Source organism: Podarcis vaucheri, assembly GCF_965113315.1.
Source record: "Podarcis vaucheri genome assembly, chromosome: 8".
Classification (NCBI taxonomy): domain Eukaryota; kingdom Metazoa; phylum Chordata; class Lepidosauria; order Squamata; family Lacertidae; genus Podarcis; species Podarcis vaucheri.
In genome coordinates, this window is record NC_138766.1 from 46,496,863 (window position 1) to 46,522,578 (window position 25,716).

General features: G+C 44.0%; 1 protein-coding gene across 1 annotated transcript in view; it reads left to right on the top strand.

The window, feature by feature from the left end:
• Positions 1 to 2,156: 2,156 nt before the first annotated feature.
• The window catches only part of EPB41L3 (erythrocyte membrane protein band 4.1 like 3), a 134,030-nt gene continuing 110,470 nt past the window's right edge, over positions 2,157 to 25,716 (top strand). Inside the window, exon 1 of the mRNA XM_082235108.1 lies at positions 2,157 to 2,436. The gene's annotated coding sequence lies outside the window, so the exon portion shown is untranslated. The remainder of the gene's footprint in view (positions 2,437 to 25,716) is intronic.

Consider the following 25,716-nt stretch of genomic DNA (forward strand, 5'->3'; position numbering starts at 1 on the left):
AGCAACACAGAACAAAGTACAAGTTGATTTCATTTACATAGGCATAAACCTAGAATAATTCCCTGGTGTTACCCCATCAGTGCAACCCAAGTTGAACTGCCAGCTTTTTGTGTGTGGGAGATTCCCTTTTCTTCCTATACTGGAGGGCACCCATTGACAGACAAGAAAGACAAAAGCTTTATTGTGTGTGACTGTTAATTTTGTTCACACATGGACTGCACTCACACACAGTGATCAAGGAAAGACCAAAATGTGGGTATGTAAAACATGATTGCAACATTTGAAATGGCCACATGCCGCATGTAGCCACCAAGTTTTAGGCTAGTGAGCAAGACACCGATCATAGCAAGGGAGTGTGACATTCTTGCTTGATCCCTGTAAGGAATTGGTGTCAAAACTGCAGCTGCAAGAGAAAGCAGGGCTATGCTAGCTGCCCCTTTCTACCTGTAGGTCAAGGAGTTGCAGGTAAAAGGGCCTGCTGACTACTGTGGTGGTAAAAGGAGAGTTGATAGCAGGCAAAAGGTAGGCAGACCCTGTGGAAGTTTGCTCTGTATGTTTTGAGTTCTCTGCCATGAATTAATGGATTGATCTTGCTGTTAGTCTTGTGGGATGTGAAATACAAGAGCAGTCAAGTACAACCTCCCTAGAGTGGACATAAAAGAGGATGTCTGGACCAGCCAGTTGAAACTTCCTGTTTCTCCTGTCTGGGACAGAATTCCTTTACATGCGACCAGATGTGGGCATGGCCTCACCTGTGCAGGTAACAAAAGCATAGGACTGGCCACCATCTCTCTCTCTCTGACTACTTTCATTGAAAAAGCAACATCTGCTTAGCCAAAGATGCTCTCTTGGCTTCCAGCCAAGAGAGGACAAAGGGACTGTCTCTTTATGGGATAGTTTCCAGGTGTATGTTACTTTTCTAAGCTAAGTTTGCTTTCTGGGATCCAACTGTGAACAGAATGTGAGTAAACTCTTTTTATACTTTTATGAAGACTGTATCGTGTCTTATCTTTTATGAGGGAATAAAGGGAAAATACCAGGACAGTTATTATAGAGACTGTAGCGAGCCTGAGCAAATGCATTCTCGGTGAGTTTAAAAAGGGGAATGTTACTCTGCTAAATTGTGGAACTTGTTAACATAAGTTGGAAAGGCTATAATCAAACAATATATCCTCTCCTGCATCCCTGAACATTCCCACAAGTCTTAGCCTCTGTGTTCCCTCCCTGTTCAATGGACCAGCATTTACCAGAAGCCTAACTCCTCGGCCATATAATTTAATACAAAGGCAATGGCTTTGCTCACTTTCTTGACATGCACTCTGCACGAATGTGACCACTTGCTTCCTCTCTGTGGCACAAGCTGTGTGAGTCTAGGAGGGGGCTGATAAAGTGTGTGGAAAAGGTATCCCTTGGCTGCAGTCATCTGGGCTATGCTGACTGGAGCCCAACAGCATCGGGGAAAGGAGCACAGGTTTTCCATCTCTGCTTTACGCATTCAGAGATGGGAATCTGTGATGTCATTGGAAGATGAAAGAAAGGTTAGTAGCAACTCCGGACTATCCTAGTTGTCCCTTTCTACCTGTGTGGCAAGGAGCTGCAACCAGAAGGACCCCATCCGTGCCAGTCGGCATTGCCAATGGGCAGGGGCAAGGGCGTACCTAGGGGTTGGTGAGGTTGGTCCCCGCCAAGGGCGCAGGTCCAGGGGAGGGCTGCAAAAATAGCGCCGCTCCACTTTGGCTCAGAGTGGTCAGGAGCTACGTGCTCTCCGGGCCGCTTCTCGCCAAGGGTGTCTCATCATGCCTCTGGCTAGGGGTGCTGGGTGCTGCAGTTCAGCAACCTCTGGAAGCCAGACGAGCAGAGTTCGCTCTGCAGCCTTCCTCCTCTCCCAGCTCTATAAAAGTTCCATTTAGCTTTCGCTTCTTCCGTCCCAAAGAGCCATCCATCATCGCGAGCAAATGGCCCGACAGGTCTGCTCCAGGGCTGGCTGCCCATCAGAATCTCTCCTCTCCCTGCGGAAAGCAGCGGCGTCCAGACTGCGCACACCGGGGGGGGGGGAGGAGGAGGAGGAGGCGGGGCGGGGCGGCCAGTGGGAATCCGACGGCGCACCAATGGGGAGGCGCTTTGGAGAGCAGGGGCGTGGCCGCGGCGCTCGGGTCGCTCTGTCAGACAGGCTCCCAGGGCTGCGAGCGCCGCCGCTGCAGGTGGGGAAAGGAGCGTCAGGAGGAGAAGCCGCCCGGCTTGGCAGCTCGCTCGCTCGCTCTCCCGCCGTCCTGAAGGGTTTCCAAGCGCGCCCCGGAGCCGCGCCACCCTGGTTCCTCGGAGCCTGGGCGAAAGCTGCCGCCGGCTGGCGCCCGCGCTACTTTCCCGGGAGGAAGCGGCCAGCGGGGGCTGAGCGGGACTCTCGGCGGCCGCTGCTGCTGGCGGCGGGTCTCTCAGGTGAGGCGCCTCGCCGCTTCTGGCTCCTGTCCCGCGCGGCCAAGTCTCGGGCGGACCCGAGCGGCTTCTGCTCGAGGCGTCGCCGGAGAGCGGCGTCCTGCCCTTGGTTTGAGGTCAGCGGGAAGGGCTGGGCGAGGGACAGATGCCGCTCTCGCCGCCCTGCTGCGTCTCCGTCCGGCGAGGAGGCGGTGAAGGGAGCGAGATAGGTATCAGGGGAGAAAAACATGCCGCGGGGGGGGGGGGGCTCTCCGCCGCCGCCGCCGCCCGGCTTCCCGCAGCTCCTCCGAGGGCGAGCGCGTGGGCTTCTGCGGAGCGTCTCTTCCCCTCAGCGAGTCTCTCCGGCCGCCCGTGCCGAGATTAAGAAGTCCATTAGCCTCTCGCTCGCGCTCTTCCCCCGCCCTTCCCAGGTCGGCGCTCGGCTCTGTGTGTGCGCGCGCCTGAGTGAGTGTGTGTGTAATCGTCTCGGAGTCCTCTCCCCACCCAGCCGCAGCCGCAGCCCTGCCGTCCCGGATGCTGCTTCTCCTTGCCCGCCCAGCGTAGCCCCGCGCCTTCTGCGCTCCCCGCTCTTCCAACGAGGGACGAGCCCGTAGCTGGAATCGGACAAGCCGGGAGCGCAGAAGCAGCAGCAGCAGCAGGAGGAACTTTGGCTCCGGGAGGGACTTGCTGTTCGCCCGGCGAGGAAGCTTGGCGCTTTGATTTTCGTAGCGCTTGTGGAGCACAGCTGAAAGGGTGAGGATCTCTTCACTTCGTTCACCTCTTTCCAAAGGGCTTTTCAACCTGCATGCTGAACTCTGGCAGATGTTGAGATTTGCTGCACTCGAGCAGGTGTTCACCTCCCTCTGCGCTCCGTGAGATGTGCGCGTGAACGGGAAGCAAGCGCTCTGCATATTTCCATCCCTCTTTTTATTTTCAGTAAATTCGCATTTGTACTGTAGGTGATCTGTAATATTCAGCACAAGGATCGATGGAAAGTAATGATAGGAAAGGAATGACTGCAAAACAATGCTCGTCAGAGCTGCAACAAAATGTTGCAGTGCGGGGTGCTTCTGTCCAGGATTTCAGCCTCGATGTTCCACTCTGTTGTTTCCTCCCCTTCACCAGCAGCCTACCAGCATTCCCCTCAGTAGTCCTCATTCAGCTGTTTTGGGCTTCCTCTCCCAAAGCTTTTTTCCTCTCTTCTGCCAGACTGCAAACCTTGGGGTTTCCCCAAACTGCTGATGCCTCTCCTTTGTGTGTGAATGGTGCTATTTTGGCTACATCCAGGTCAGCACTAGGACGGATGAGTTTGGTTTTAGCATATGTCTGTATAACTGATATGATAATGTGAGGGATGTAACCATGGATAAGCACTGGGGGAAGATCAAAGTCTATTAGTATCACCATTTCCCTCTTTGTCCTCCCCGGAATACTAGAGGAAACCATACAGGGAGTGTGGATTTTTATGTCAAGGGAAGAGAGGAAGGGGAAAGCCAGATTGTACTGTGTGAATTCTCCGCAGTTCCACTGCTTAGGTTGTATTGTGATTCCAGTTATTTCATTAAGGGGGACAAGACCGAAGCAAGCTAAACTCCTAGATCTTCGGCAGAGTGCTGGGCTGGACTATTGATTGATTCTCTTCTGGAATGAGTTGACACACAAGATTCTTGCTGTCTCACCCACCAGGAGTTATGGTGCTCTAATGTATTGAGAGACTGTAGGCACTCTGTGGCGCCATCTGTGGGACAACAACAATCAGATGACAACAATTATTAGACACTATAAGAAGGTTGGAGTCACAGCATTGATAGAAACATAAGCAGGAGGAAATGGCCTTAACAGATGTGTGCGGGCATGCGGGCATGAGAGATGATTTGCTTTACAAGAATAAACTGTTGGCTTTTAGGTGGTATGGACTTACTATTGACTATACTAATCATATATGAAAGTATTCCCGTCTTTAGTGATTAATTTGTAGGTTACATAATTAAGTTTTAATGCATAGACTGCCTCCTTCCAAATTGTGAAACAAGTTTCAGTATTTGTTTTGCCAAAATGCATAATCTTCTTTTTTTTGTAATAATGAAGATATAGTTGTTAACCATAATCTCTCTCCCTCTCCCTCTTCAATCCACTGTTGTATCCCTTCTGTCTTCCATTTGTCACTTTGTTAAAAGTTATGGAGTATTGTTTCTAAAAGAGAAAGTTACTAGGTAGCAGTAAAGTCTTTTACATTTTCAACTGGTAAACAAACACACACACAAACTCTAAATTTTCATTTAATGGATTTACATTCATTACATTTTTTGTAATGAATGTATGTAAATATTTCCATTCTAGTAAATATGTGATTCCTTCCATACAGCTTGATATTCCAGGGAAACGGTAAGGAAATGAAAATAAAGTTAGCTAGGTAGAAAAATATATTTCATTTAACACTCGTTTCTTGCCTAGATTGCTTCCTCACCTCAGCTTAGCTACTACAAATAGGAATTAAAAGAATGACTGAATTGGAGAAACATTAACTAATAAACATAGCAGTCCTCAGCTACTTTAGCTGTGAGGGGGCTGAAGAGTAAACTCTAAAGGACCTGCCTTATCTGCAGCAGTAATTAGGATTCTTTTTTTAGTAAGCTCACTTTGGGGTTCTTCTTCTTAAAGTTGGACTGCTTCCAAGAGTGCCTGTTTATCTTTCTCTCTGTAGAACACAGTTGTTCCACACACTGCTTGTGCGACATTATAGGCTGTGGCTGCCCAAGCTAATTGCTGACTGTCAGAGAGCGTTGTTAGATGTATAGTACTAATAGCATATGGGCAGTTGCATTTCATTATGCTAAAGTATGCTAAAGACAAGGGGAGTGAGGGACTAGTCAGAGATCAGTCAACTGGGCCGGCTAATTGGAAGCCTAGAAAAGGTTGGGCTAGGATTCTGCTGAAGGGTGTTGTTTCAGAAGGGAAATCTGCAGGCTGGATAGGGTTATGGTGCATCAATGGCTAATAATGATCAGAGTACAAACTTTAAAAGTTGTGTCAGCAGATTCAAGGTGCATTTTGCCTGTGTCAGGAAAGTTCTTGAGTCTTAAGTAATATTACACAAACAGCTGATTGCACTTGTGGATAATGCTGAACCTACTGCCTGCAATTACTTACTGACTTCAGCGAATGGGTCTGTGACATGTTTAGAACATAAACTCTGATGTATTTGGCAAGACCCATTTCCTTATCCATTTTTCTAATGCAGTTAAAGAATTGGTGAGCCAAGAGAGACTCCCAACAAAATGTTGTGGTTGTGGAGTGTTCCTGTTAAGGTTTTCAGCCAGCTGGTGCTGGCGTCTTCCAGGGCACTCATTCAATTCCACCTTCCCTCCTAGTTTTTTGTCCCCCTCCTCACGTCACAGCCAGCCAGGGTATTAAGCATGCTAAGAGTCTTGGAGCAGCACTTGTAAGAGTCATTGCACCCCTCCCCCGACAGACAGACACATTATTTCACAGGCCAAAGCAGATTTCGTGCCATATCTGCGCTTGCACTTGAACAGTACAATGTTTATTAATTACTAGAAAGCCCTTATTTCATGTGACTACTAGTATCTGTGCCTTATATTGATTGATCTATGGATATGTTTAGATGGAGAATGGTTCCTGAACCCCAACGCTTCTATTTTTAATTTCAGTGTATCTACTTAAGTCTTTATGTATGTAATGGTTACCATCGCCCAAATACTCAGAATGTTTTATAAGAGGCTAAATATAGCTTCATTATTTGCTCTTGTAATGTAAGCAACACCACATATGTTGTTGATCCCTGTAAGTTGATCATATTAGTGTCTCTTTATAGATCGCAGCATAAATGCACTTCTAAAGGGGGGGGGGGGAGGAAGGAGATCAATGTTTTAACCCTGACACGTTTTTAGCTTAACATTATTGTGAGTGACAAAAACATTGAACAAGATTGGGAATTAAATTTTGAACTCCTGTTTAGTCTGTAGAGTGGGTCAAAAGAGGTTAGAAATGCAGTTGTTTCAGAAATCAACTGAAATGCTTTGGCCTTATTCAGCAGCTGCCACTGCTGAATAATCCTGATCACACTGATGCACAGATAAGAGGTTTAACAGCATGAAATCAAGCAAAGAATAGAAAAATGGCAGCGACATTGATGATAATGAGGCAAAATCTGGGACTGACATTTTGAATTTTATTCCACATATACTATTCACTATTTTTCTTTTTTTTAAAAAAACCCCCACCATAGTGACTAAAATTATTTCTAAATTTTGCTCAGAAGCTTCTTTAAACTAAATAAGACTTTCTTCTGAGTAACAATATAGGATTACACAAATAATGCTTATTTTTCTAATGATAACAAGCCTACTTAGAATTAGATGCATTGCTGAATGCCTCCAAGTTTGCTAGATTGTGGGTAAAATCTGTAACGGAACAATATGTCAGTTTTCTTTTTTTGAAGTGTGTGTGTAAGAGAATAGCAGTGCAATCCTATACCTGCCTATTCAGCAGTAAGCCGCACTAAATTCAAGGGATTTTATTCTCTGTTAAGTGGGTACAGAATTGCAGCCTCGTTTGCCCAACTTCTTTTTGGAGGGGGCTTGTTAAATACTACATTTTGTTTAGAAATTTTCTGTTCTGGATGCAATTTAGATGCATAATCCAAACATGCAATAATTCTGTGGTGTCCTTTTGTGTGTATTGTTACAGTAAAAAAGTAAACAACAAACCTCAATATTTGACTTTACTATTGAGCCTGTAATACTATTCCCTTTTTTGGGAGTAAGTCCCATAGACCTCAATAGGACTTTCTTTTGTGTAGGAGCATGACAATTGTGTTGTGAGTTGCTCACTAAAATCCTATTCAATATAGCTGCAGAATCAAGGTTTTATTGCTCTGTTTCCTTTACCAGTTTTTCCAATGTGCATATTTGGCACATATGATTCATTTATCGCTAAATCATTCTCACTTTTCTCATCCATACTTTGGATGGATAAAATATGAGTCATAATGTTCTAAAAAAAATCCAAAGCATTTTTCACACTTCTACCTGCACTATTTGTATTCTGCCTATTGACGAATGAGCTACCAAATATATAGTTCTACCATGAAGTGGGATATTGTGCTGCTTCTCTGACTATCAAATAAGTTGGGAAGTAATAGATCTTGGGCAGTTAGCACTCTAGGACAATAACAGATATTTCAGCAAAACAAAAAAAAGGGAAAAAAGGGTGGTGGGTTGATGAAGGGTTATGTTATACATTATAAAAATAGCATATCCACTGTGCTCCAAAATATTCACAGCTGACGTGATGCCTGAAAAATTGTAATTTCAGTGTCGGCTGAAAAAGTAATTGCCCCTAAAATTGCTGCATGGAGCTGAACCAACATTTTCAGCTTCATAACGTTCGTTATACAGAGATCGAGATGGTACGAATTGACAGCATATAAGAGATAGGAAGAAGGTGCCGTGTATGTGCTACTCCCCACACTTAGCCAAGGGACAAAGTAGATACAGTGGCAACCATTCTGTGTGGGACATTGAACAGTTCAAACCATGTGGAAGGTGCTTCATCATCAACCTGGCATCACTTTCATGATTAGACTACAGCAGAAATGCTTGAAGATAGAAATTCTGGGAATGTAACCCATTGGCAACTCATCCACTTGCTCCATTTGCTGCAGGAAATCCTATAAAAGGATGATATCAGAGCCACCGAGAAGTACAGCAGAACCAGCATGGAAGACTCCCCCCTGTGTAGTGTCTGGCTCCTGTCACCCACCAAAGTCATTAAGCTGGTTTCAGCCTTGTGATAAGCCAGGCTGGAACAGATCTAAATCCAACCTGCAGCTGAGTTGCCACCACTCTCTCCAACACCTTACTCAAAAAATGGGAAGTTAAAGCCTAGCTGGTAACAAATAAGGATAGTGGAGGTGAAAGAGGGCTCACAAGTCCTTCTTTTAGTATTGGAATTGGAACATAGTCCCCATGCAAGGAAACATACTCAGCTCTGGTACAGTATTCTTGTTCAGCCAAGATGGGTAAGGATCCAAAGAAGAACTGTTTGGCTTCAGTTCTTCAGGCAGCTTGTCCACATCCTTAGGCTGAAGAAACTTAGGAAAACCAGACACCTGAGTCACAGCTGTAGATACCCCGCTTAATGTGGAATCTAATGCAAATGTGAGCATCTTGACCGGCAAGATGTTTTACAAACTAGTAACAGCAAGCTAATGGGAGTTTGATATGTAACACCATTCAGGTCAGCTCTGAATGGATATCACTCTGCTGAGATGATATAGTTTACTGGCTGGATATAGTTGACATGAGCATCATCACTGCTACAGAGGTAGGCTACAGAATGAGTTCTAACCCATCAAATTAGTCTTGAGATTTTCTCCACTGTTATTCCTGCTAGCTACCCTTTCATGTCATTGTCCCAAGAGAACCAAGAAGGCTGAACTTTTCACATTTAGAGGGTGCTGAAAGCCATTGTTCCAAGCACCCAGACCATTTCTCCATTTCATGATTATCCAGTCATATTCTCTCTGCCTTGGAGATCTTGAGGGATATGAAGGTGAGTCTACCACCACTGGCGGAGGAAGAGGAGTGCGGGTGGAGCACACTGCAGCGTGATCCCGGTGGGGTGCCATCGTGGCTGTCCCCCCCCCCCCCCGCGCTGGGTGCTACGCCCCCGCAGGCGGTGCACCACGCCCCCAGGACATGCACTACACCTGCATGCAGCACACCATGCCCCCAGGACATGCGCCAGCCCCACCTGCTCTCTGCCCCCCACCCCCCGGTGCCAGAGCATGAAGCTCCGCCACTGTCTACCACAACACCCTGGACTGTAGTAGGTCTCCAGTGAATTTCTTGAAGGTCTTGGATCCAGGAACAGCATTGTTTGGTCCGACATTTTGCTTAATCTTGCTTAACCAAATACCTTCCACCACGATGCAGATGCAGCAAAGGTTAAAAGCACCACACATAACCTTTTACTAGGTTAGAGACCCTCAGGCATGTATGAGGATGGTTGTGTATGCCCCCAGGAAATTGCAAAGTTTTAGCAGGGTTGATTGATTTCATTCTTGTTGTATTGCTCTAATAAAATGAATGTGCATATCCAAAATGCATGAAGTATTCTGAACAGTACAATTTTATGTACTATTTTTTCTTTTGAGAAATATATGTATGGCTCCAGAAATTCTGGAAATGTTGAATATATCCTGAACATTTTCTCAGTAAACTATTGATTTCAAATGCTTTGCAAAATATAATCACTTGATTTTATACTGGCTAGATAAAGCCTTTTGCTTGCTTGAAGAAAGGTAATATCAGGAAATAGATAGCTGTTCTGTTCTCCTATTGTAGCTGAAAAGACTATTTGGAGACATAAAGCCCTCCTCATTGTAAGATAGAAGGCAAAAATTCCTGACACTGTAATGAAGATCAACAATTTACAACCTTCATTTCCCTTCCTTAAGAGAAAAAAGTTAATGCTACTGGCTAATAAATTACCGAATGTATTCCATGCCCTAAAATATAGATTTTTTTTCTTATATACAGATTAATATATTGCACACACACACACACACACACACAAACCTATATGCTTAGGCAGCTGAGAAAGCATTGTTTTCAGTAGTTCGCAGCAAGTATTTTTCAGGACTTGGTAAGCGAACAGTGTGACTACAATAGCAAACTAATCCATTTAATCTCTTGTTTTGACAGCTATTTCAGGAATGTAAAGTAGAAGCGTAATTTTGAATCTCTTCAGATTTATATTTAGAATAAATGACAAGAGTGACACAGAATTGGCACACCAGTGTTCCGTGAAGCATTTAGCTACTTTCTGTGCGGGGAGCAATTGGGCTCTATAATGTCTAAAAAACAGTGTTCTTGCCAATGTGAACAGCTTCTCTTGGAGAACCCGTTTCTGTAGCATGGCTTTCTGTCTGACCTGTCATGGGCTTATCCAAATTATGGCCTTAGCACTTGATTAGAAATATGTATGAGTTGCAGGGGTGCTTGAGGAATGCAGACTCCTCTTTAGGTGTTGCAACTAGAGAAAAGTTAATACAGACACAGCACACAAAATACAGCAGGGATAAGCACATTACCTTCATTTTTTTGTCCATAGTCATTTTTGACTCATGGAAGGTGATTGCCTCAAGCAGGGATTGTTTTATGCCTATGGAGGTTCTCCACATATTTTAGAACTTTGGAAAATCATGAGAAACCTCCATTGTAGCTGAAACCTCCATGGATACATTACCATTCCAGACAGTCACCTTCCACAACTTGAGCAGTAATGAGAACAGTGATGGCAGAAGCATTTAGCTACTGGCCTGTCCCTGCTTGACCCCCTTCAATTATTTATTTGCTATACACATGAATGACCAGACTATAATAGTAGAGTTCTGAGCGTCAAAGGATGGGAAATCAGTTTAAAAACATGTTTTCCTTTGTGAATCAGACTCACTACTAATCATAGAATCATAGAATCATAGAGTTGGAAGAGACCACAAGGGCCATCGAGTCCAACCCCCTGCCAAGCAGGAAACACCATCAGAGCACTCCTGACATATGGTTGTCAAGCCTCTGCTTAAAGACCTCCAAAGTAGGAGACTCCACCACACTCCTTGGCAGCAAATTCCACTGTCGAACAGCTCTTACTGTCAGGAAGTTCTTCCTAATGTTTAGGTGGAATCTTCTTTCTTGTAGTTTGGATCCATTGCTCCGTGTCCGCTTCTCCGGAGCAGCAGAAAACAACCTTTCTCCCTCCTCTATGTGACATCCTTTTATATATTTGAACATGGCTATCATATCACCCCTTAACCTCCTCTTCTCCAAGCTAAACATGCCCAGCTCCCTTAGCCGTTCCTCATAAGGCATCGTTTCCAGGCCTTTGACCATTTTGGTTGCCCTCCTCTGGACACGTTCCAGTTTGTCAGTGTCCTTCTTGAATTGTGGTGCCCAGAACTGGACACAGTACTCCAGGTGTGGTCTGACCAGAGCAGAATACAGTGGCACTATTACTTCCCTTGATCTAGATGCTATACTCCTATTGATGCAGCCCAGAATTGCATTGGCTTTTTTAGCTGCCGCGTCACACTGTTGGCTCATGTCAAGTTTGTGGTCAACCAAGACTCCTAGATCCTTTTCACATGTACTGCTCTCAAGCCAGGTGTCACCCATCTTGTATTTGTGCCTCTCATTTTTTTTGCCCAAGTGCAATACTTTACATTTCTCCCTGTTAAAATTCATCTTGTTTATTTTTGCCCAGTTCTCTAATCTGTCAAGGTCGTTTTGAAGTGTGATCCTGTCCTCTGGGGTGTTAGCCACCCCTCCCAGTTTGGTGTCATCTGCAAATTTGATCAGGATGCCCTTGAGTCCATCATCCAAGTCGTTGATAAAGATGTTGAATAAGACCGGGCCCAAGACAGAACCCTGTGGCACCCCACTAGTCACTCTTCTCCAGGATGAAGAGGAACCATTGATGAGCACCCTTTGGGTTCGGTCAGTCAGCCAGTTACAAATCCACTGAGTGATAATGATAATACATGATGGGCAAGAAGTGGACTAGGCAGAGTCTTGCTTTTTGAGGTTATGCACTTGTGTTTTAATTTGTAAAGCAGGGGGTCTTTGTTTTTGTTTTAGAAAAAGGAGGAACAATAAAAAATAGTACCATACACTGTTCATGAAGCACCATCCATTTTGTCCCCATTATTATTATTATTAATATTTAATTATTTATACCCCCCTTTTCCCCGATCATCACAGATAGCGAAAACAAAAATTTTCTATGGTGATGTAAAACAAGTCACATTACTATTACTACTACATCTGCTACTATTCTAAACTGGACACGCACAGCTTACTCCATTGTGCCTATAGCCAACTGAGGAAATGTAAAAGTGGCCTCCGGGTGGCGGTTAAGAAGTCTGAGTCGACTCTAGGTTTTTGTATGCAGTCAGTGTTTTAGTGGCTCAGGACAGGAATATATTATTTGTGATGCTTTAGGTGATTTCCCCCCTAAGTATATTTTATATTGCTGCTGTCATGTGAATCTTAAGGGTTCCCTGAGCTTGCTGTTTAGCAGAGAAGTAACTACTGCTTTTGGTACATGTCCTGGGTGGTTTAGAGATTTCCAGGTATATAATAGTGATACTAGGTGATCGTCAGCTAAGTTTTACTCAAAGTAGACTCACTGAAATTAATGAGCACAACTATGTTAAGGCCAAATTAACTATGTTAATTTCAGTAGGTTTACTCTGACTAAAACTTTGTTGACTGCCATCCAGTGTTTTGGCTTAGCTTGGAAATTCTTATAGGGCTTACATTTTATGCAGTGGTATATATTTTCCAAGGTCAGCTAGTTTTAGGCCTAAGATAACAGATGGGCAAAACTTTCAGATTGACTGTGACAGACAACACAATAACACTGGATTCTTGGAACACTTGAAATCTTGGCACTGTTACATGCACTCTGTTTTCGAATATATTCTAATTCTGACCATGATCTGAGAACATAACTAGTAGTGATTAAATATCAAAGTCATCAGCTTGTTTCCAACACAGCTTTTTAAAGTACCAGTTGTTAGTTACTTTTCCTCTTGTTTTGCCTTTATCCTAGAAATCAGGCGTGCCAATTACAGGGGACTGAGGGGTCTTCAGCCCCCTCAATATCTGGAGTAAGGGGCCGGGGCCCCTGAATGTTGAGGGGGCAGAGGAGGGTAAGCACGGAGCCCTACTCCTGAAGTGTTTTGTTTGTTTGTTTTGAGCCACCTTCCTGGTGTGCCTTTTCCTTACAATGTCAGTCTTTTGGTTCTTGCTACATTTCTTGTCCAGCTCTTTTATTCCAATTCCCAGAACATTGTGTTATCCTTAAGGACCTGTTTCTCCTTCTGGCTTGAACTTAGAACAAGTTATTGCTTCAATCTTTTGGCTAGTTTGCCTTGACCACACTCCCAAAATTGACATGTTCCCTCAGCCACAATCTTTTTCATTCCATGTCTAGCTCATTGCTCCTGCACTATTCTCGACTCAATGCAGTATTTAAGGATATTATCTTGCTCATTTTTTTGGTATCTCTAATGGTGTCTCTAATGGAGCTGATGTCTGCAATTAACTGATACCAGCACTTGACTGTTATCTTTTAACGTATTATTTATAAACCGGTGACATTGCTATTATATTACTAACTTGTTTCCCCTCCCCTTCTTTTTTATGTGCTGACTCGTATGATTCACTGACTACTACTACAATGTTTAACATACTACAATGGCCTGGTGATGGTCATCATATCAAAATTATTGGTAAGTTCTAAAAAAATGTAATGGAATGAAGATATTTTTCTCTGAGACATGAAAAATGGCTCTTTAGTATTTCTAATTTAGAGGAAAGTGTGGTTTAGAAAATATGTGTATGTATATATGAATGTCATATTTATGATATATTATGCCATATTCTCTGCTCATCAACACCCACATTTTATGTTTGCGTTGGCCAGTAGTACTGTTTGGGGAGATTCTCACTAATAGCAGGCTTGCACATGCCTATCGCTTGCTGTATTGGGAACCACAGATGTGTATTAGATGTGTATTTTGCTACACATCTGAATGTGTAGCAGAATAAGCATAGATTTTAATCTGTTCTGTATTTCTCTGAATGGCAGTGTATTCTAAAGTACATCTGAACATGCATCCATATCTGTATTCTTGTGCAGCTAGTCATGTATTAAACATTTTTTAAAAAATGTGTGACTATAACTATATCAGGGGCACCAGGTTTAATAACTGATATGATAAGTTCACGAAGTTTCAAATCCTAGTTGAATAGTTAAGGATGGTGCAGCAGTATGCTCAGTGTCTTAAATCCCACTGATGGGGTCCAGAACACAGTCTGAAGGCACATTCTGCTGTCACATTGTTAAAATTAAGCATGTATTTTAATGATATATGAGAGATGTTACTTTTGTGTTATTTAAGTACATGATTTAGTATGGTTCCCTGGATTCAAGAGTGCAGTTTGTAATTTAATTGCCAATATTTTTCAGTTGCATGAAAATAACTGGGAAATGTGCATAGTTGTTTGGTTTAATTTTCTGTGATACATTCTAAATGTGCATTGATACTGCTACAGAGTGTTCTTATTATCTTACGGTAGATTTATATTAATTGACTGCTTGACATGAGCTACAAACAAATAATTTTTTATGTGCTGGTTATAAATCCGCAAGTGCAAATATGTGTAGTGTGTCTCTTAATCTTTTCATATCCTAGCTCTGTATTTGCAGAGCTGCTTGTCTTATGGTTTTAATATGAGGTCATGGAGCTGGAGTTTAATGATGCTCATCATTTTTCATATGACCTTTCATGCTAGTTGAGCATATGTTGCTATGCTGCTTTAGGGGACAATCCAAACCTATTAAGATCAATGGAAGTTTTGCCATTGACTACAAGGGATGCCATTTGCACCTTTAATCTCTTCCCTGACCCATTCTATGGGATTGTTGTTGTTTTTTCTGATATGTGGCTAGAAATGCAGTTAAAGTGGCTTTCCTGCATGACTGGTGCTAGGTAATTTCATGACTGAGTAGCAGTGAGTCCTGTAAGTGAACTGCTGCAGATCCTTCTTTGAAGCAAGGAAGCCTTGATCAGCTTGAAAGAGTAATGGTTCCTGAGCTCAGGAATATACATGTTGCATATTTCTTCACTTTATTTGCTCAACATCTGAATCAAAGAGTCTACATTTCTGAGAGCTAACTGTTTTGTTTTTATATTTGTTAATATTCTGCCTAGGAGTGTATGATAGTAGCCTTTTCTGTGTTAAAGTACATTTATAATGTTTCACTGCATATTGAATTATGGTCATTCAGTGATTATTAAAGTGAGCAATTTTGCTATCTTTGTTCAGCTGTACCTGGGCTGACTCCAGCAGCTACAGCAGTAGTGGGGTTTTTAAAACAACAACAAGAAGTAAATGCAGATTTTGTCTTAAGATAGAATGAAGTCATCTTGAAAATGTGAAGAACCATATATTTCTCTCCATGAAATAATAGGAATGCATGTCATGTCTAGAGTAAAAGAACAACAGCAAAAAAGAGATTAGAGGAATCCCAAGCTTGAATGACAAGCCTGGCAACAGGAGTATGTTCTGTGTCTGATAACAGCGAAGTTCATTAGTAGAGCTGAAACAGGTTAACTGTAATAAGCATATGCATTCATTGGAAATGTGATAAGACCAGTTATGCAACATAAATGTGATTTACCTCAGTATCGTTGCAATACACCTGGACATCTTAATTTTATTTGACTGCTGTGTTCCAATTCCAGCATGATGCAGACTGACTTGAAGAGGTTTTGCAGGCTGACAGCAAAGCAAATCACCTGTACCACCTCTGCTTTTGTTAGTGCAATGTAGTGTCACCTGTGGCTTTGCTTCTTCTCTGTTGAGAACTAGAATGCAAACTACCCCGGCTTTACCCTGGTTTTGACCTGGTTAGTGGGGTAGAAGTGGAAGGATCATTAGGCGCGAGTGATCATGCTCTTCTGAAGTTTACTATACAGCGGAAAGGAGCAGCCAAGCATACTAGGACTCAATTTCTTGACTTTAAGAAAGCTGACTTCATAAAACTTAGGGATGTGCTGGGTGAGATCCCATGGACAGTAATACTAAAAGGAAAGGGAGTTCACGATGGCTGGGTGTTTGTTAAGAGGGAGATAGTAAAAGCACAACTTCAGACAATACCAATGAGACGGAAACATGGAAGGTGCCTAAAGAAGCCAGGGTGGCTATCTAAAGAACTTTTAACTGAGTTAAGATTTAAAAAGGATGTGAACAAAAAATGGAAAAGGGGGGAAACCACCAAAGAGGAATTCAAACAAATAGCCAGCACATGTAGACACAAAGTCAGAAAAGCTAAAGCACAGAATGAACTCAGGCTTGCTAGAGAGGTTAAAAGCAACACAAAAGGCTTTTATGGGTATGTCCGTAGCAAAAAGAAGAACAAAGAAACAGTGGGGCCACTCAGAGGAGAAGATGGTGAAATGCAAACAGGGGACACAGAAAGGGCTGAACTCCTCAATGCCTTCTTTGCCTCAGTCTTCTCCGATAAAGAAAACAATGCCTGACCTGAAGAATTTGGAGCAAATGATTCAGCAGAGGAAACACAGCCCAGAATAACTAAGGAGATAGTACAAGAATACTTGGCTAGTTTAGATGTATTCAAGTCTCCAGGGCCAGATGAACTGCATCCAAGAGTATTAAAAGAACTGGCAGATGTGATCTCAGAACCACTGGCAGTCATCTTTGAGAATTCCTGGAGAACAGGCGAAGTCCCGGCAGACTGAAGGAGGGCAAATTTTGTCCCTATTTTCAAAAAGGGGAAAAGAGAGGACCCAAATAATTATCGCCCAGTCAGTCTGACATCAATACCAGGGAAGATTCTGGAGCAGATCATTAAGCAAACAGTCTGTGAGCACCTAGAAAGGAATGCTGTGATCACCAATAGTCAGCATGGATTTCTGAAAAATAAGTCATGTCAGACTAACCGGATCTCATTTTTTGACAGAATTACAAGCCTGGTAGATGAAGGGAACGCAGTGGATGTAGCCTACCTTGATTTCAGCAAGGCATTCGACAAGGTGCCCCATGATATTCTTGTAAAGAAGCTGGTAAAATGCGGTCTTGACTATGCTACCACTCAGTGGATTTGTAACTGGCTGACTGACCGAACCCAAAGGGTGCTCATCAATGGTTCCTCTTCATCCTGGAGAAGAGTGACTAGTGGGGTGCCACAGGGTTCTGTCTTGGGCCCGGTCTTATTCAACATCTTTATCAACGACTTGGATGATGGACTCAAGGGCATCCTGATCAAATTTGCAGATAACACCAAACTGGGAGGGGTGGCTAACACCCCAGAGGACAGGATCACACTTCAAAATGACCTTGACAGATTAGAGAACTGGGCCAAAACAAACAAGATGAACTTTAACAGGGAGAAATGTAAAGTATTGCACTTGGGCAAAAAAAATGAGAGGCACAAATACAAGATGGGTGACACCTGGCTTGAGAGCAGTACATGTGAAAAGGATCTAGGAGTCTTGGTTGACCACAAACTTGACATGAGCCAACAGTGTGACGCGGCAGCTAAAAAAGCCAATGCAATTCTGGGCTGCATCAATAGGAGTATAGCATCTAGATCAAGGGAAGTAATAGTGCCACTATATTCTGCTCTAGTCAGACCTCACCTGGAGTACTGTGCCCAGTTCTGGGCACCACGGTTCAAGAAGGACACTGACAAACTGGAACGTGTCCAGAGGAGGGCAACCAAAATGGTCAAAGGCCTGGAAACGATGCCTTATGAGCAGTGGCGTAGCGTGGGTTGTCAGCACCCGGGGCAAGGCAAGTAATTTGTGCCCCCTAACCCGTGGATTTGCGCCCCCTAACCCATGGATTTGCGCCCCCTAACCCTAACCCCCAGATGTTGCGCCCGGTGCGGCCGGCCCCCCTGCACCCCCCACGCTACGCCACTGCTTATGAGGAACGGCTAAGGGAGCTGGGCATGTCTAGCCTGGAGAAGAGGAGGTTAAGGGGTGATATGATAGCCATGTTTAAATATATAAAAGGATGTCATATAGAGGAGGGAGAAAGGTTGTTTTCTGCTGCTCCAGAGAAGCGGACACGGAGCAATGGATCCAAACTACAAGAAAGAAAATTCCACCTAAACCAGGGGTCTGCAACCTTTAAGACATAAAGAGCCACTTGGACCCGTTTCCGAAGAAAAAACAACAACTGGGAGCCGCAAAACCATTGCGACATTTAAAACAAATATATCTCCGGAGCTACGATCTGACAGCGGGCGGGAAGGTGACGTCGGGACGGTGCGTGACTAACGCACGCACCGCCCCCATGCGACGTCACAGCCAGTACAGCGCCCGCCACAGTGAGGAGTGTCGGGGCGCACAATGCGCCTCCTCCCCTCGCTAGTATCCGCCCCGGAGCCGCAGCAAAGATGTAAAAGAGCCACATGCGGCTCCGGAGCCGCGGGTTGCAGACCCCTGACCTAAACATTAGGAAGAACTTTCTGACAGTAAGAGCTGTTTGACAGTGGAATTTGCTGCCAAGGAGTGTGGTGGAGTCTCCTTATTTGGAGGTCTTTAAGCAGAGGCTTGACAAGCATATGTCAGGAGTGCTCTGATGGTGTTTCCTGCTTGGCAGGGGGTTGGACTCAATGGCCCTTGTGGTCTATTCCAACTGTATGATTCTATGATTCTACCCCTCCAAATACTTTAGACAATTCCCATCGCCATTGGTCATGCTGACTGCGGATGATGGGAATTGTACTCTAAAATATATGGCCTACACCAGGTTAGGGAAGGCGGTCCTAAAGCATAATGAAATAGCTAGCTAAATGGAGAAATTTGTTTCTGGTCTAGTCCTTTACCTTTCTTAGCCACCAAGTCATGCAAATCCACATACAATAAAGCAATTCCTGCTGTGAGATGATTGCCTACTGGCAATATATCATAAACTCAGTGCATCAGGACTGGAAAAGGTAAGCAGGCTCAGGTGACCCTTTTGTGCCGGGGTTTCATTCCTGGCCCCCGGGTGCATTGGCGGAGTGCCCATAAGTGTGCCTTGGCCCATTCTGCCTTCTTCTGGGTCCAAAAGGACCTGTGCATCAGCAATGGTGCACTAATTGGATGCGTCTAAAATGGTCCCTCCTGCAATCTATTATTTATTATTTTAAAATATTGATTTGGTACTCTTTTGGACAAAGCCCACCCAAAACAACTTAAAAGCAATAAAAAGTTGAAGTATATTTTTTAAAAAACCTAAAAAGCATTACTAAGATCAATAATAAATCAGATTTACAAAGTTAAAAACTAACTCAGAACTCAAAAAAAATAATAAAATTCCATCCACCATCAGTGACAGGGACAAACAAACAAAAATTATTCTGGCGTGACCAATCAGAACACCATCAGATTATTTAAGGCCTTCAAAAAAATCTGAAGTGTAGGTACCTGCTTCAGCTCTACTGGGAAGAAGTTCAAAAGGTGTGGAGCCACCACAGAAGAGGTTCTCTCTTCCATGCTTATCACTGTCAGAGACCTGGTTGGTAGAAACACCAAGAAGGCCTGTGATTGTGATCTCTGTGAAGGCAGGATGGTATGACTGAATGTGGTCTATCAAATAGTTCAGGCCAAAACTATTCAGGACTTTAAAGGATAAAATAAAAAAGGATAACATGTTGGCATCGGTCACTGTGATGTTTGGGCTGAAGAAAGCTTTTGAAGCTCCCGAACTATCAACCAGGAGGGAGAGAACATGCCAGTCGGGCATGTGTCTCTGCCAGGGTCCTACACGAGTGTAGGACGAGCTCTAAATTGGACCTGAAAACATACTGGAAGTTAGTGTAGCTGACAGATGTGTTAAGGACTTAAGCCTTTGAAACTGATTTAAAAACAGTTTTAACAGACTTCACTTGGATGCCTTTGGTGTTTCAGTTCATCAACTTGAAAAGAACACCTCCTCCCCCATTTTTATGTGACATCTCCCATTAGTATATGAACTGCTTTCTTGAAAAGAAGTGAGAACCTGGGTAGTTAAATGATTTTTTTTATATAACAACAGAGTTTTTAGCATAATATAGAGAAATAATAAAGCAAGCAATGTTCCCATTTCAATTGCTGAGTGAAGAGATAAGCTCCCCTTCCTTCCTGCTGCCTTTGTAATGCGAAATTGACTCCCCATGCTTGTAACTAGTAAAGGAAAAAACAAAACAAACGAAGCTGCATGCTGTGTATTTTGTGTCTAGTTTGGACCTGAGATGAACGTGGATTTCAACCCAGCTTTTCAGAATTCCGTGGCTCACAGGAATCCCATTTAATGAGATTACCCTCATAAAGGTAAAGGTACCCCTGCCCGTACGGGCCAGTCTTGACAGACTCTAGGGTCGTGCGCTCATCTCACTCTAGAGGCCGGGAGCCAGCGCTGTCCACAGACACTTCTGGGTCATGTGGCCAGCGTGACGAAGCTGCTCTGGCGAGCCAGCGCAGCACATGGAAACGCCATTTACCTTCCCGCTAGTAAGCGGTCCCTATTTATCTACTTGCACCTGGGGGTGCTTTCGAACTTCTAGGTTGGCAGGCGCTGGGACCGAACGACGGGAGCGCACCCTGCCACGGGGATTTGAACCGCCGACCATGCGATCGGCAAGTCCTAGGCGCTGAGGTTTTACCCACAGCACCACCCGCGACCCTCATATTCAAATCTAAATTTATGGTATGGTACCAAGAAGTGGGGATAAGTCAGAACAACAACAAACTCCAAGCTCTAATACTCCTACCATGGTGAAATGTATTGCTCAAGAAACCATGTTCTGGTTCTGTTAGGAATGTAATGTAGTCCTATGGGCAATGGTATCTACTGAAGGGAGGGGCACCACAAGTGGGTCTGCCTTGCAGTATCCCCCCCCCCCACACACACTGTTAAACATGTGTTGCATAGGTGAGCATGCTTTTTAAATGGTCATCAAACCTTTCTCTTCACCAAGCTTGCCTGCCCTGCACAACCTTTGAATCTTGTTGACCTCTTTTTATGATCTGGGAACTAATGGATCCTAATTTGCAACAGAATAAATATTTATGCTTGAAATGGATGGATACTTAAGAGAGAGCTGCCTGAAACATGATCCACTAGCCCTGCAATATGGCCAAGATTCTGCTGCTCCAAAATAACCTATTTTACTTGTCTATTTGAAATAAGTCCCACGTATGCATCACGATGCTGCTTTAGTTTTCCCTTTTAGAACTTGTTCCAATTTTGATCCACTTCTCCCTATGGTCAGAGAACAGATTTAGCAGTCCCAAATGGGACTTGAAGTTGTCCACCCACCATTTCATTTGATGACTCTCCTCTCTCTTTTTCCATTATCCCATCTGTTCCCACCCACACATCAATAGAGTTTGTTGCACTTGCCCTGTGGTGTCCAGTGTCACACCTGCAGTGGCTGAGGTTAAGGAAAAGGCAAAGTAGGGATGTTGCTTCAGAATCTTTCAGGAAGCAGAAATTATTCTCTATTGTGAGAAGGTATATTGCTTCTTCTTTATAACTTGTTCAGAGTTACTTGCCCCAGAGTTATATTTAAAGTTCCTTTTCCTTATCTGTTTGCCTGACACAGCATGCAGTGGCCAAATCATGCAAAATGATTTTCTTTCTTTCTGAAAAACACGCTTTTATTTCTTTTTCATGTATGCACATAAGTTGTTTGCTCTGGTCCCTTCTTTTTGTGTTTAAACCATAGCTGTTCATTTTCATTTCTTGGAGAGATAATAGTGCTGATGAATGAGTATTTTGTCTGTCGCATAAAGGCTTAGCTTTAAAGAGAATGAAGCAAAGAAAATTACAGTGGCAAAGGTTTCTAAATTACACTTGCACAGGAAGATGTTCATGATAAGGAAGTAGTTAAATGGTGCTATTTGGGAAGAAACAGCAAGTTATGGCCCACACTTTATGTGTCAGCAGAATGAGGAAACAATTGATTCATAAGGTCAGTGGAGCGCCGTTGGTGCTAACAAAATAAAAATTCTTAAGCAACAATTTAAAGGCTGATATGTACAAATCTGTTCTTTCTCTCCAAAGCCCTTTTTCCTTCAGGAGAAGCAAATGGGACTGCTTGCATGGGCATGTGTTCTATTATAAGGAGCAAACTACATGTTCCAGGCTAACAGTTCCTTGACAAAACAAAGTCACATTGGGAATGAGAATTTATACTATAAAAGCAGCAATTTGAACTCCAAGGGATTAGCTACTTGGTGGGCAATTTGCAGCAGAGAAAAGTTAGATGTGAAAATGTTTCAGCAACCCCAACCCTCTTTCGTTGCTTTAAATCCCCTTCGCAGACTAGCTTTCCTTTAAAAAAAGAAAAAGAAAAAAGCTTTAGGGCACTATTGCATACATTAGCATGTGACTTCTAGTTATTCCCCTTGCGATACTAACACAGTGCTGTGCCAGATTGGAGATTAGTGAATGCTTCCCCTTGCTTCTTAGAAATAGCTTGGCTCTCATTTGCCTACATGGGATACTGCTTTAACCGGTACTGTGCAAGTTTCTGCTTATGCCAAAACAGTGGACGGAAAATGCTGGGCAAGAACTTCTTCACAATTTTTTCAAAGTTTTGCCAATGTCAAAGTAGAGACATGAAAGAAAAGGTACAAAGGTACACGTGATCCATATGGCAATCACTCTGAAATGCACTGGAAGCTTGAAGTATGCTTGCACCTCTCCCCCACCCACCCCCATGTCACCTTGTTTTATCACCTGCCTACTGACTCATTCTCTATTCCAGTCCTTCAGGTGTACCTCTCTCTTTGGCTCTTTTGAATGCTTGCTGTAGGAGGTAGTTTTCTAGATTGCAGGGATCCTCCTGTTGCTGCTACTGTATTGGAGTAATCCCATGAGAACACTGAACCATCAGTTCTGAAGTGTTTTGGATAAAGCAGCATTTCTCCTTAGACACTGTTGGTGAAATGAGCAGAGAAATGAAATTGCCCATTAAATCTATGAAGAGCACTACAGTGGTGCCTCGCAAGACGAAAAGAATCCGTTCTGTGATTCTCTTCCTCTAGCGGTTTTTTCGTCTTGCGAAGCAAGCCCATTGACGGATTAGCGAATTAGTGCTATTAGCGGCTTTTAGCGGCTTTTAACGGCTTTTAGCGGCTTTTAGCGGCTTATCGGCTTATCGGAGCAGCTGATAAGCAGCTTAGCGACTTAGAAAAAGGGGGGGAGGAAAAAAACCCGCAGGAACTCGCAAGACATTTTCGTCTTGCGAAGCAAGCCCATAGGAGATTTGTTTTGCGAAGCACCTCCAAAACGGAAAACTCTTTCGTCTAGCGAGTTTTCCGTCTTGCAAGGCATTCGTCTTGCGGGGCACCACTGTACTTGACTGTTTGACTACTCACTGTAGGCTGAGTACTCACTCTGAGGCTCTGTGTGTGTGTCCATATGCATCTAAGTTGGGGGAGGGTAGGAGAATATACATTTCACTTTTCTCAAGCCCCATCCACTCTACTCCAGTTCATCCAGTGTCTTTCAGCTAAGCAGCCTACTTTCTTTGATATTGAACAAATGTCAGATTCAGATTTGCAGTCTTTAGGGTTATAGTCTGATTTGAAGAAACCGCTGTAAAACTAAAACCTACATTTTGTAGTGCTTTGAAATATGCATAGCCACTTGTAGTCGCAACCCGTATATTACTGCCATCTCTGTACACTGTTGTGCAGGAAGGGGACTTTGTTTCAAATCTTTTGAAGGTAAGGTAGGGACCCACCCCTGACCACTAGGTCCAGTCGTGACCGACTCTGGGGTTGCGGAGCTCATCTCGCTTTATTGGCCGAGGGAGCTGGCGTACAGCTTCCAGGTCATGTGGCCAGCATGACTAAGCCGCTTCTGGAGAACCAGAGCAGTGCACGGAAACGCCGTTTACCTTCCCACTTGGAGTGGTACCTATTTATCTACTTGCACTTTGACGCGCTTCCAAACTGCTAGGTTGGCAGGAGCAGGGACCAAGCAACGGGAGCTCACCCTGTCGTGGGGATTCGAACCGCCAACCTTCTGATCGGCGAGTCCTAGGCTCTGTGGTTTAACCCACAGTACCACCCACGTCCCCAAATTTATTACAGTAGGTTTAATTGATAAATTACTATTTCCCCCCTTGCCCTATGTTCCAGAAAATGGGGTAATCAAAAAAAAAACTTTTTGCACACATTCTAAGGACGTATGGAAATGTTGATGCCTTTTCTTCTTCCTATAAATTAGGAGTGCAGAACCTATGACCCTCAGATGTTGTTGGCTCCAACTCCCTCCCACCCCAGGTATCATAGCAACTAGTTGGGCAATGGTGGGAGTTGTAATCCAGCAAGAACTGGAGTATTAAATCCATGCTATAAATTATTGCTTTGGGAAACCTGTATTTTGGGTGGGATTCATCTAATGCTTCCCCGGCAGACCTCTGCTTGTACAATGGAGTTTCTCTCCTCTGTGTGCTCCCCATACTCCTCAGAATTGTCTCCCTAGGGGTCAGCAGGAGAGGGGAGAACATTCCACCCAGAAAGTTGCAATGCTTTCACAGACGAAATGTTCATAAACATGTAAGAGGGACATTTTAGTTTCTATTTTGGCTAGTGAGTTCTCGCATGAGCTAAAACACAACATGAACAGCCTAGGAAAAGAGCTGACAATATGACAAACACAGAACATGGCAACTAGTTTTACCTTCTCTTAATTGGTCACTAAATATAAATGAAATTTGTCAAGTCATTGTATAACTTTTCACCAAAGTGGTAAACCGGGAAGCAAGCAGCACTTACCCCCATCTCGTAGAATCCCCCCCCCCCGTAGAAAAGCCTGCAGGAGCCGCGCACCCTTTAAAGAGCACGCCGCTCTTGGGGGCTTTTCCCCGAGGAGGGAGAAGGGACTGACTGGCCGTTTCAGTCCCTTCTCCCTCCTGGTCGAAAAGCCCGCTGGAGTCGCGCGCGGCTCCTGTGGGCTTTTGCGGGAGGTGGGGGAATTCCGCCACCTCCCGCAAAAGCAGGGAGAAGGTCTTGGAGTAGCGCACAGGCTGTGTGCAGCCTGTCCGCTGCTCCCAGAGCTGCACGGGGGGGGGGTTCATATTTTTCCCCTTGATTTCCCCTCCTGAAAACTAGGTGCGCCCTATGGGCCGGTGCACCCTATAGGGTGAAAAATATGGTAACTACAAGAAAACATAATGGGTGACATCCAATGATGTCTGTTTGATTGCTTGGTGGAAATTTGCTTTCTCAATGGGACTTCTGCTTAATCTTCTCCCCCCTCCAGCCCCCAGCACACCTTCAGAATCTGTTCTGGATTGTCCACCAACCCTTCACTGTAGATTTTGGGTCCATGAAGCCAGCTGAAGGGGGGAGGAGAGAAATAAGAAACCCTGTTGTGTGAGCAGACATCCACTTGTGCTACATTGCATCTTGGGCTATACATTAAGGTTACAATATTTTTTTCAATGAATCCGGGGACCCTTTTCAACTTCAATGAATTTTGTATGGGGACTGATTTGTAAACCCAGGGACTGTCTGGTAACCTTACTATAGATGCCTCTTCCCCCTCTTCTCTGTTTTGCTAGTTTTCTGTGTGAAACACTTTCTGGTATGTGCGAAGGAGCACTCAGTGTGAGCCCCTCCCCCACCTGCTGTTTGAGTGGGTCTAGGCCAGAGTCCTAAGGGTAGCCTCCTTAGTTAGAAGTAGGCCACAGTTAATTGCA